This window comes from Miscanthus floridulus, chromosome 16, assembly GCF_019320115.1.
Source record: "Miscanthus floridulus cultivar M001 chromosome 16, ASM1932011v1, whole genome shotgun sequence".
Taxonomy (NCBI): Eukaryota; Viridiplantae; Streptophyta; class Magnoliopsida; order Poales; family Poaceae; genus Miscanthus; species Miscanthus floridulus.
The window spans coordinates 6,079,039-6,091,326 of NC_089595.1; positions in this window are offsets into that span (position 1 = coordinate 6,079,039).

A 12,288-nucleotide genomic window follows, 5' to 3' on the forward strand; every position below is an offset into this window, starting at 1 on the left:
TTTCGGCAGTGCACAGCGAAAGGGTCACGGACCCAAAATTTCCCTTTTCCAACAGCCGACGCAAACGAGAAGCCCGGAACGTTGGCTAGCCGAGCGCCGCCCGCCTCGCCACGTCAGGCCGCTCCCCGCCGGCCACGCGCTGCCGTGTACCCGCCTCACCGTGCTGGCCACGCGCCGCCGCGGACCCGCCTCGCCGTGCCGGTGCGCACCTCCGCGACGATGACCTCCTCTTCCACCCGGTGCTGCCTGCTCCTCCGTCTTCGTCTTCCCCACAGCCGGCCACCGAGCTATGAGCTCCGGCGCGAGATCCGGCGAGGCGCGGTGCCCCACGTGGACAAGCTCTGGCAGCGCCCCCGGCGCGGGCCCCTTCACGGCGTGACCCCTTCGTTTGCCGCATTGCAAGCGCCGCCGCGGGTGAGAGCCGCCGCGCGCGAGCCGCCTCCGTCCCCACCGCGAGCGGCACCTGCAACCACCTTCCTCAACATAAGATCCGGCCGCCCTCTCCTCCCCTCGCTGGCGGAGCGGCACTGGCGGCGTGGCCCTGCGGTCCGCAGGAGCGGCACCTGCGACCCCCTTCCTCAGCTCCGATCCGCGTTGAGCCGGCTCCGGTGTTGCGACCTCGAGGCGCTGCTCTCACCGGGCCAGGCTCCGGTCATCCCCTTCCCTCGTGGTGGTGGACCTGGCGCCTGCATGGAGACGCAGAAGGACGGAGAGAGGACGCTTATTTGCGTCCCGCGTCGGCTCCCACCCAAAATGGGTCACTCGTTTGCCTAGTCTGTTGGAGCGTGTTTTGTGCAGATAAAACACTGTGAACAACCCATTTTGGGTTTGGGTCACGCTATACCTACTCTGTTGGAGTCAGTCTTACTATAGATGATAAAGTTGTCGCTGCTATGAAATTTGCAGGGATAGAAATGATGCTTTGGCCTTTGGCTTTGCGGATGCGAAGGCATCCATGAGCCACGAATACTTAATTCATAATGTAGCATGTCTGCAGTTTATTAACTGAAAGAAAGTGTCCTGTGGTTTCAGCTGGTGGAAACGTTTCTTGGATGTAAAAAATGTGCCCCCTTTCAAAAGGAACGGCTGGAAATCAGGTTGCTAGGTACTCATACTAGAGCGTTGTGCTACTTCAATATTATGTTGCTATTTATTATGTTCTTATTTTGCTCTAGTAATATGTTTGATATAGTTATGATTGATGATGAATATATGCATATGTTCACAAAGCTCTTAGCTCCGTTCTCAAGAGATTTAAGTGGTCGGCATTATGTAAGCATGGTGCTTAGATACTGTTTGCCTGCGGATGCATTCTGCACTCTGGGTCATGTGGTAGATTGCGGATGTGACACTCCCGTTAGTCCTTTGCAGTCCACTCCCTATTTGTAGAGCATGTAGAACATGATTGCGAGGCTCTGTTCTTAATCTTCCTTAGTAATGTTCCTTATGCATAGATCTAAAGTTAATTATACTATAGATGAGAGTGTATATACTTGGGTGTACAAAAGACTTAGTAGATAAGTAATGACTTAGTAATCTTTTGCTCTTAACGAATCTCCTGCTTAGCCTTACTATATTTTATGAGTATCTATTTCTATCTCTGGAATACAATTATTACCTTACACTTATCATTTATTTATCACTTCACTTACCCCTGCCATAGCATGAGAGTGGTTTTATCATAAGTATACATATTTGTTAATATCTCAATGCCAACACAACCCCATAGCTCTTTCATGTGGATAAAATATAAATAACGATACTCGGTATACTCCCGGATGAAATGCTACAATGGTAAATTATTTATGCGCTTGCGGATACCTTATATATAGTTTATAAGTGTTCTCATAATTATCAATAATGCATTTCTGGCATCATGCTAGGGATGACAACTTAGTTAAGAGTGATGCTAAGAAATGTCAACACCCTCCAACACCAATCTTCGTGTACCTGTCTCAAGATTCATACCAATGAGATTTGCAATATTTATGATAAACATATGCATCTACAACTACCCTTTCAAAATCTTTATGAACAGGAAGCACGAGGGGGTTGAAGATATCGTGTGTTGCAATGTTGGAGAGACTAATTAATTCAGGAGATTTCTCATGTGAGCATAGATTTGATGAGGTTTTCATGAAATAACTTCCATGCTCATTTATGTCATCTTCCTTTTTAAGCTCCAAGGGTGTTTCTTTATTAATGTCTATAGGCAGAAACATTGTCTCCATCATTCCATGCCTATGATATTCATTGAACGTTTTATTGTCCAAGATTTCCCATGGATTGGTGGCTCTCGGGTTGATCTCGTCTAAGGCCTCCTACAAACTTGGATGAGTCATGTTTGTAAAAGAGATTGATTTAAGCTCATTGTTTGAATCTAGACCAAGTTTGGATTCTACCCATAAGGCTTCATCTTGTCCATCTATTCTTTGGCAATGTCATATGTGTTCTTAATACATTCCAGCCATTGTCATTGCTCTTCTTGGTCATCCTTATGGTCTTCATGACTCCTATGCCTTGGTTGTCTTAGTGGATTTCTAGGGTCACCATGAGACTTAGGAGAAAGAGTATAAAAGGGATCATCGGGGTCAAGGATGGGTTGAGAGAAGGATTTAGATAAAACATCTAATGTGGGTATAGAAGGGGAGAAGATAGGAATGGCTTCCAAATGACTTGGCTCTCTTTCTATGGGTTCACTAGACATGCCATCCTTGAATTCTTCCCAATGTCCTATATGGGAACAAGGATGTTTTCTAAGGGTCTCTTCTTGAGAGGATTTAAATAATATTCACTTGAAGGTCTCTTATGAAGGTGAGAATTTAAGCTTTTCCCAAAATCAGCATAAAAAAGATCATCCTTAATTTCAACAAGGACTCCCAAAGGTAGAATTCCTTCTTCTCTTGGAGGATTTTGTGGTATTGATGGTTTGGGATTGATAGCTAAACCTTGGCATTGGAGTGGTTGTGATTGGCTATCAAAACTTCCAATTCTTGTTCGGGAGATGATTCCTTCTCTTCCTTGGGGAGTTTATTAGGAATGCTAGTGCAGGGAGTCCTTCCACTAATTCTATCAAGCATAGACCTTGCTTCACTAGCAGATAAATGAAGGAAATCTCCTCTATAGGCTGGATCAAGGGATTCCCTAGAATCTTTGCTAAGACCCATGTAAAAATATTGAAGAAGTACAGGGTCTTGAATGGCAAGGTCCGGGCTAGTGATGATGAGTTAGTTAAAACGATCCCACGATGTACCAAGAGATTCTTCTTCTAGTTGTCTAAAATTTAGAACCTCTTTTCGAAGGCTAACCACTTTAGAGATGGAAAAGAAACATAAACAAAATTTAGGGCATAACATTTCCCAATCTCCTTGCATACTTCCTATGGTTTGACTGTACCAATGTTTAGCTCTTCCCGTCAAAGAGAACAGAAACAACTTCCATCTTAAGGTCTTATCAGACATGCCAGCGATACTCAAACATGCACAGATCTGTTCAAACTCTTGTAGGTGCGAGTATGGGTTTTCATTGCCTTCTCTCAAGAAGGATTTATCCCGAATTAGTTTTATAAATACAGGCGCACCTCATAACCAAGTGTTATGATAGGGTCTGAGGATTCTGGTGGCTTTAGGCTTGCGCTTGTGGGTTTAGCATATTGATAGATAGGAGTGGAATCCATGCTAAAAGAAAATTTAAAATAGAAGAAAGATAAAAGGTTAAGCTAGGCTTGTAATTAATTCATCAACCGTTTCCCTGACAACGGCTCCAGAAAGCTTGCTGATATATTTTAACGCACACAGATAAATCCGCAAACACACAGATATCGTTGTAGCTTTCACTCGGAAGTATTCCAAGTATCGTATCCACAGGGAAACGTGTGAGACTAACTATGGTCTAACTTAACTAAGGATAGCAACAAGGTTAGGATAAATAGTAGCGTAGAGAGGAAAACTAAGGTTCTCTAATTCTGACTTGGGTAAACTATGTCTTCTACTATTTAACTAGGGACATTACTAGGGAAAAACCAGTAGATGATGCTTTCCTTCGTAACCGTGTCCTATGTGCCCTTACAAATGGGAGGTGGACTACAGAAGATTCAATGAGGCTATAAGAGTCACCCTCGTGAGCTGCCATCGATCTGGAATGCAGGATGCATTTATGATTAACCTAAGTCTAAACACCATGCTTACACTTATGATTAATACTTTACTCCCCCTAGGAAGAGAATACAGCACTCCAAAGAGTCGCAAACCTGATGAACAATATAAACAAGATGCTTACTTGGATCAGAAGTTGGTTACCAGAGAAATCTTAGAGGCAAGCTCAGATAGAACTTGGATCCGCCAGGGTACAAGCCATAGAGAGAGCACCGATAGGCCGGCACCTCCTTCAAACTTTTCCCTCACTCTCTATCTCACTACTATTTACAAGACTAGATCCTAAAGAGGTCTAATCTTCTCTTGATAGCTGGCTCTGATCTTGATGAGGGGGGCAGGGGCTGGTATATATAGGCCAGAACATCAATTCTGGATCCTCGGACCAAACCAACTTGAAAGAACGGCGTAGATGCAATCTAGGAAGCGGTGGAAAACCGACGTACGAAGGAGGGCTAACTGGTGGGACCCACAGGCTGGCCGGGCTATAGGTGGGGACGGCCAGCACCCCCCCATGTTAGCCTCTCGTGGTCATCATCGATGGAGAGTCTCCTGGAGTCTTCTAGAGTCTTCCCACACTGTTTACACAGTGGAATTCCATGATTTCCTTTGACGAATAAGTCCTCCTTGGGGGTTTTCTAATTAAATCCTGCTGAAAACATAGATTTATGAAAACTCATGAAATTTATTAGCTTAAACCCCTAGGGTTTAGGGTTTAGGGAAAGCGTCGGCGCTGGCAGCGCTCGAGGGGATCTGCGGCTATCTGGGCCACTGGCCGCACCAGAGGCATCAGACTCCCGCCCAGCATCGTGGTTCTGCATCCCCCTCCAAGCCACGCCATCGACGTCCCTTCACTAGGATCCTTCCACCCTCATGGGAGCGATCGCCAACGAAGGGATCCAGGCTCACTCGGAGGGAAGCGTCACACTTCATCATCGCCATGGCCGTCAAGAGTTGGATCTGAGAGGAAGAAGAGAAGGAGCCAGAGGAGGGGGAGAAGGCACCGTGTCCCCAAGGCCCCTCTTTATAGTCCTAGTCGATGCGCTGTGAATGGCTCTGGGCCCTATGATCAGCCATCAGCACTGGGGACTGACCAGGCGCTCCCTCAATCCCCGTATCACACCTCAAAACAGTTGCATGATGGTGGTTGTGCAGTAAAGGCAGAGTCAGAACGGCCCAGATCCGCACGCACCAAGTTTCATGGCTCCTCCACTTGATCTGCTCCATGTGGCCCGATGCCCCATCTCCCAGACAAAATGGGACGGTGCGAGAGTGCCGCCATAACTCCTCCGTTAGGCACGATGGCGTAGACGCCATAAAACCACCTGCATAGAGCGTCAGCGGATGGGACGTGCCTAGATGCCATCATGCCCACTAATAAGGAGGCCCCACATTGGCCTCGGGGCTGCGCTGGCTCCCTAGACGAAGTGACTCGACCCCCCGATCAATGGGCGCTCGGTGGCGCACCCCCAAAAATCAACCAACTCCCCAGAGTTAGGTCGGGAGCTGCTGAGCGGTGGACCCAATGAGGGTCCCCACCTAAGCTCAGTGTGCTCCCTTGTGTCCTAACCTATGGCCATGGAAGGTCGGCCCTAGAAGGCTAGCCCGAGAGGATTGGGGCCTGCTACCAAAGCCCCTAGAAGGGCATGGCGCGCTAGTTGATCAGGTTGCCCCGAGCTAGAGCCCAGATGCTCTCGATCACCCAACCCATGGTAGGCTCGAACCAAGAGGATGGTACCCCTAGGCCTAAGGTTGGTAACTCCCAGATGAGTTCATCGAACCCTCGCTCGGACCGTAGACCAACGTGGCATAGGGCCAAAAGAAGGGTCAGTGCACAACTGCCTGGCCTCGACAGCTAGAGCCCCACATCACACTGGGGGAAGGGCCTCACGCAGGGCATCACATTCTCATTAGTGGAAGTGTTCCCCATCATGGCTAATTTGCTCACCAAAAGATCGAATTCAGCCCTTCGTCACCATCACGAACCAGGCCAAGTGAGGCCACGAAGGGCTCAGGGGCTCCAGGTGAGATCCTAACATACAATTATGTTAAGCCTTGGGATCAAAGGCTCCTGGCCGAAGAGACCCCCGACCGACCCCTCTGGGATCATCTGGGGGCTCAGGGGCTATATCCATTGGGTATGCTCACGCGTACCCTCTAACGAAGAAACCTGACTGAGCCAAGGCTCAGGCTAGTCCCCTCTCAGAGCTCAAGGGCTTGCCCGAGCCTCAGGCTTCTAATCAATGACACGACAGAGCTTGAGCCTTGGCTCCTACCCAACCTATGATGCCAATCAAGGCCCGGGCACAAGAAGACAAGCCCCAAGCCATTGGGGCTCAGGGGCTCCTAGATGCCGTGCTCTGGGCGTGGCTTTGCTGGCCACTCCCGCAATAGGGTCACGCACGGGGTGTGACACAAGAAGACAAGCCTCCTTCGACCTCTAGGGGCTGGGCAGCTCCTGGGCCCACACATCAGCCCCTGGAGCCGACCTCCTTCGTCACCAAGAAGACTCCAGAAGGTCTACCTGGGGGAGGTCGGTCCAAGCCGACACAGCCTGACATGCAGAGTGTCAGAATGGATCAGCTAGGCGACGCCCAAGGCTTCTTTGTCACCACGACACCGCCATGGTCCATAGAGCGCCATTGCAAGACTCTCCTAGACTCTAGCACATGTAGACTATAGACTCATCTCCCCAAACCACCATGTACCCGACCTATCTCGTTATATAAGGGATAAGGTCGAACCTAGAGGAGAAGACGATCCAAGAGTCCCCAAGACAGATCATTCCATTCCATTCCACTCCATCTGCTCCTACTCAGCACCGAGATCAGGGCAACCCAGAGAAGGGCACCGAGAGCTCCTCTGTCGCATCCCGTCGTCTTCCTCCTCCCCGACAAGGGGAAGGCTCCACCGGTGGCAAGGCAACCTAGGATTAGCACCGAGCTAACCCCTACCAAATCTCTCTCTACACACTATTGTAACCCCCTAATTTTGGGTGCTTTTGAGTATAAGGATCATCAGCTGCTAGACGTAGGGCATCGATCGGCCCAAACCAAGATAAATAGTTGTGTCCTCTCTGTGATTCTTGTGTTCTTGAGTCCACCTAAGCCACCGAAGACACGCACTCTGACACCGACTTGAACAACAATGCTTGCCGTGGTTCTGACCCCGCGACACCGGTGGTGGCAGCGAGAGCCAAGTGTGGCACGGACAAGTTAAGTATAGCCCCGTTGTCTGGCTAGAATCTACATGAGCCATGATAGTCACAAGCCCCCGGTTAATTATGTTTCGTAGGTGGATATAGACTATTTTGGTTGGGAATATACCTTGTTATGCTCGCACCGCCAGTCGCGCATGGTTGGACGCGTTGCATATCATGTGGGTAAAGTATACACACTCTACAGAGTCAAAACTATCCGGATAGCCATGGTCTACGGTCAAGGACGTGCTATGGTCAGGTCCTAATGATTAGTTTTAGCTTGAGTTATCCTTTGTGTGTGTAGGGTTGGTGCCCTGGTTTCGGAAATGCCAACTATGAGCCGTGAGCTGGTTTTCTGCCAGCAAGTAAAACTTGGGAACTTGCAGGATTGATGCATTCTCCCCTAGGGCCAACAACTTAAAACTTGAAAACTACCTGGTTTTAGAAAATGTTTTCCAACCACGCTTTTACAAAAAAAACCTTGCATGAAAATGGGGCCTTTCCGCAAATGAAACCCCAAGCCAGTCCTTGAATATTCCCCTATGCATGGTCTACCCCTTGTCATGGTGTTAGGGCTTGCTGAGTACATTTGCCGAGTACATATTGACAAAATGTATAGAAAAATCTTGGACAGGATGGAGAACAACACTTGGAAACGTTGAGTTGGTCAAGAGTGGGAACAACACAAGGAAACATCAAATGTAGACATTACCCTCGCATATGCTGACGAAAGGTAGAACTCGAAAAAAAACTATTTCATAGTATTTAGGATATGGATATAGTATGATTTCCCATGGTATGGCATGACCACTAAAACTATTGGTGCTTGATATATTATTTCCTTGACTTTGTTGTGATGTTCATTCGCGTGTTTCTTGGATCTTCTATTTGTGTGTGTGCAGGATCTTTCGATCTTGCTTTGATTGCTCTCTAGTCAATAGTTTGTTCCATCTTAGCTCTCAACTCACCTTGTGCTTTCTATCTCACATCTTCCTTAAAGAATGAAGGTCCAGTCAGTCGAAGGTGCCACAAGGAATCCCAACATACAAGAGCAACATTCCCAGAAAACAACTCAAGAAATAACAATGGAGGAAGAAAACACTGCCAGTCTACCTGAGCAATTAGTACAAAGCGACAAAAGCCAAATGAAAAGCCATGAGAACAGGACGGAAGAACGTAACCAAGAAGATCAGAAGGATCTAAAGGGAGATGAAGCTATGAATCAAGAAGAAGATCATGGCATAAAAGAAGACGAAGGCAATATGGATGGAAGACATACACCACAAGAGACATTTGATCTCAGTCTACTCACAATAATAGATCATAAAATACAAGAAATAGCCGATGAGCTTAGTGACATTAGCAAAGTCCTACTTTTGGAGAAAGACAACCAGGATCATCATAACGACAATAAGAGAAAGGCTCACTCGATTAGCCATGATGGATTTTAGGAAAATAAGCCTGATTTACATAACAAGCTGATGTTCCAGTAGAAGATAAAGGATGGAGCCACATCCATAACCTATGACCGCAGAGGCCAACCACTATGTAAAAAACGATTTTTAGCAATGGTTTGATTTTTTTGTAGGGGCGGCTGGTGATGGAGCCGCCCCTACAGTGGCGTGCTTGGGTGCCCAGACACCAGCCGCCCCTACAAATGGCCTCGTATCTATAGCTCCAATTTGTAGGGGCGGCTCAATCACTAGCCGCCCCTACAAATGCCCCCCATATAAAACAGATGCAGCACCTTCTTCCTCCTCGGGTCACTCACTTCAACCCGTGAAAGAAATGTGGGGAGGCCTTGGGCACCTCTCAAAAATTGCTCTACTAAAAGGGGAAGGTTTTGGTCTCAAATCCTTTGGTGGAGAGGTTGTAGAAGGTAAGAAAATGATATTCCATACTTTTTTTGAAGTTTTAATGGTTGGTTAGTGAGTAATTAGAGTTTTGTTTTTCTCTCTCTTCTATGATGCTTGAGCTACTTATGAAGCAAATTAGACTCAAGTTTTAAATGTACTAGGGTAAATTAGGGAGGGGAACAAGATCATACCCTTATTTGGTCCATGTTTCTTGATTTTAGTGAACAATTAGTTAGTTTTATGGATGTTTCATGTGCATGTGGATCTAGATCTAGGGTTTGGTTTTTTTATTAATTTCATTTTTGTAAATTTATGTTTGATGAAATTGGACTAGGGTTTGTATGAAAGATATTGGGTAAAGTATAATTGTTGCTAATTGTTGTCTTTGAAATTGTTTATTGTAATCAATAAATATGTATTTTAATTAGTTATGGATAAATGGTCCATTAATTAATTTTCCTTTACCATGGTGTGTTTGTATGCTTCATGTAATTATATTAGATTTATATTCGTATATATCTGAAGTATATACAATTATTCTCAAGTAATTATTAATTTGTTTTATTTTTATATATATCTGAATAAGTAGTCCTTTAATGTTTGTTTTGTTGTTGTTGTAAAAGATGGAGTACAGGAACTCTTGGATGTATGGTTTGTTAAGGTTCAAGGCAGGTTTCCATGAAGAGGTGGATAAATTTATGGAAGCCGCAAAGAAGCATGCAACGACATTGAAAGAGAATAAGGATACAATTATTTGCCCATGTAAAGATTGCAAGAACCGTATGACATGGACAGATGTGACTATCATCATATCACATTTGATTATGCGAGGATTTGTTGAGGACTACACAGTGTCAGATTTCCCTGTCCCAATATTCAGCAGAGCTTGATGCACGAATGAATTTCAAGTTTGGCAATGAACAAGGTGGTGATGCTGGTGATTGGGATGGTAACGACGAAGGTGGTGCCAATAATGATGGTGGAGCACGTGTCAGGGATGAAGATGATTTGTAGGACATGATTCGAGTCCTTGGACCAGAGATTTTACTAAATAGCCCGAAAGGTCTAGAAAATTTGGAAAGGGTGACAAAAGCATCGAAGGAGACTGTGTATGGTGTTGAAAAGGGTTGTCCGACACATTGGACATTGCTACGTTTTGTGCTTGAGCAGCTCATCCTGAAGGCTAAGTACGGCTGGTCAGACTGTAGTTTCAATGATCTATTGCATCTCCTGTCATGGGTGCTGCCACAACCAAACTCAGTTCCCACCAACACATACCAAGCGAAGAAGGTCATAAGTCCATTGACATTGGGGGTTAAAAAAATCCATGCATGCCCCAACCACTGTATATTTTTTCGTGGTGAAACGTTCAAGTCACTAGATAAATGTCCCCGGTGTGGGGCCAGCCGGTACAAGAACAATGACCTTTACGGTGGGGACGAAGCCTCCACGGGGAAAAAGAGAAATAAGAAGGGTACAAAAAAGGCGGTACAAGAATCTCAGCCCCCAGAGGACACTCCATTAGGCAACGATGCAAAGCAGAGAAGAATTCCTGCCTTGGTAACGTGGTACCTGTCAGTGACCAACCGCTTGAGACGTATCTTCCTAAACCCTAAAGAAGCCGCACTCATAACATGGTGGGATGATGAGCGCAAGGTGGATGATGATAAGATTGCACACCCGGCTGATTGTAGTCAGTGGCAAAGGTTTGATGAGAAGCACAAAGAATTCAGCGATGACCCAAGGAATGTACGGTTTGGCTTGAGCACCGATGGAATGAATCCCTTCAATGAGAGGATGAGCGACCACAGCACATGGCCAGTGATCTTGACCATGTACAACATCCCAACATGGTTGTGTCAGAAGAGAAAGTACCTTCTCCTCACTATTCTTATTTCTGGCCCTAAACAACCAGGCATTGATATAGACGTGTTCCTCGAGCCTTTGATGTAAGAAATGGAGAGGCTATGGAGGCATGGGGAGCAGATGTACGATGCGTTCCGAAAGGAGGACTTCATATGTAGAGCAATAATATTTGTTACTACCAATGATTACCCCGCGCTATTTGCTTTGTCTGGACAAATCAAAGGGAAGACGGGATGCTTGGTTTGCTTGGATGGTACTACATAGGTGTACCTGGATGCATCCAAGAAGATAGTTTACCTAAGGAACCGACGCTTCTTAAAGACAAGTCACAAGTGCCGCAGCAAATTGTTATTTAAATTATTTTAGCTTATCTAGTTCTATGATTAAATCCATGCAGCAACCACTGGATTTGTATAGCCATCGATGTCGGGAGGAGCATGGCATGGGTCTTTGATTCATTAGATAAGGACATGGTGACATACAAAGACTTCATATCGATTCTCAAAACGTATACATATCGACAATCCTCATTACCTTATATGTTTGTATATATACTTGTAACATTCACTTTTGGATACTAACAAGTTGTATTTGCTAAAATAATTCGAACAGGGCATTTAGGTTCTATGTCACTAATCATCATGGAAGGCATGATCCAACAAGGAAGGAAAAGCTGGCTATAAAAACACTATGTGCGGTAAGTGTAACTTACTTCTTCGGTACTCCATTACATGGCTATCAAAAGCATTACTTAACATTTTTATATGCAAAACACACAGTGCCCCATGCAGAAGCCTGGGAGTGTACATTGTGGATACTATATATATTCTATAATGAGTAACACCGGTGCCTACAGGAGATACTCCTTAAGGGTAAGTTTGAACCTCTTCACCCGTAGTATAAAAACTTCGTAAATGGTATGAAATACTAAACCGAAACTTGTTCTCTTATAGTGGAGAGAAGAGAAAGGAATGAAAAGAGACCCATACAAGGATGACCAACTCTTAGAGCTCGTCGGCGACCTTTGCAACTTCATATTGGACCAGATTGTACACATCAGAGGCGCCTACCATGATCGAGAGTCTGAGTTAGGTACAAATCCTCAGTACCAACACCTTCGTGAGACTGAAAGGCTAGCTCTAGGACGTTGATAACAATGTGTATGTAATTTATATATTTAATGATGGATTGTATATATTCTTATGAATTGGACTTG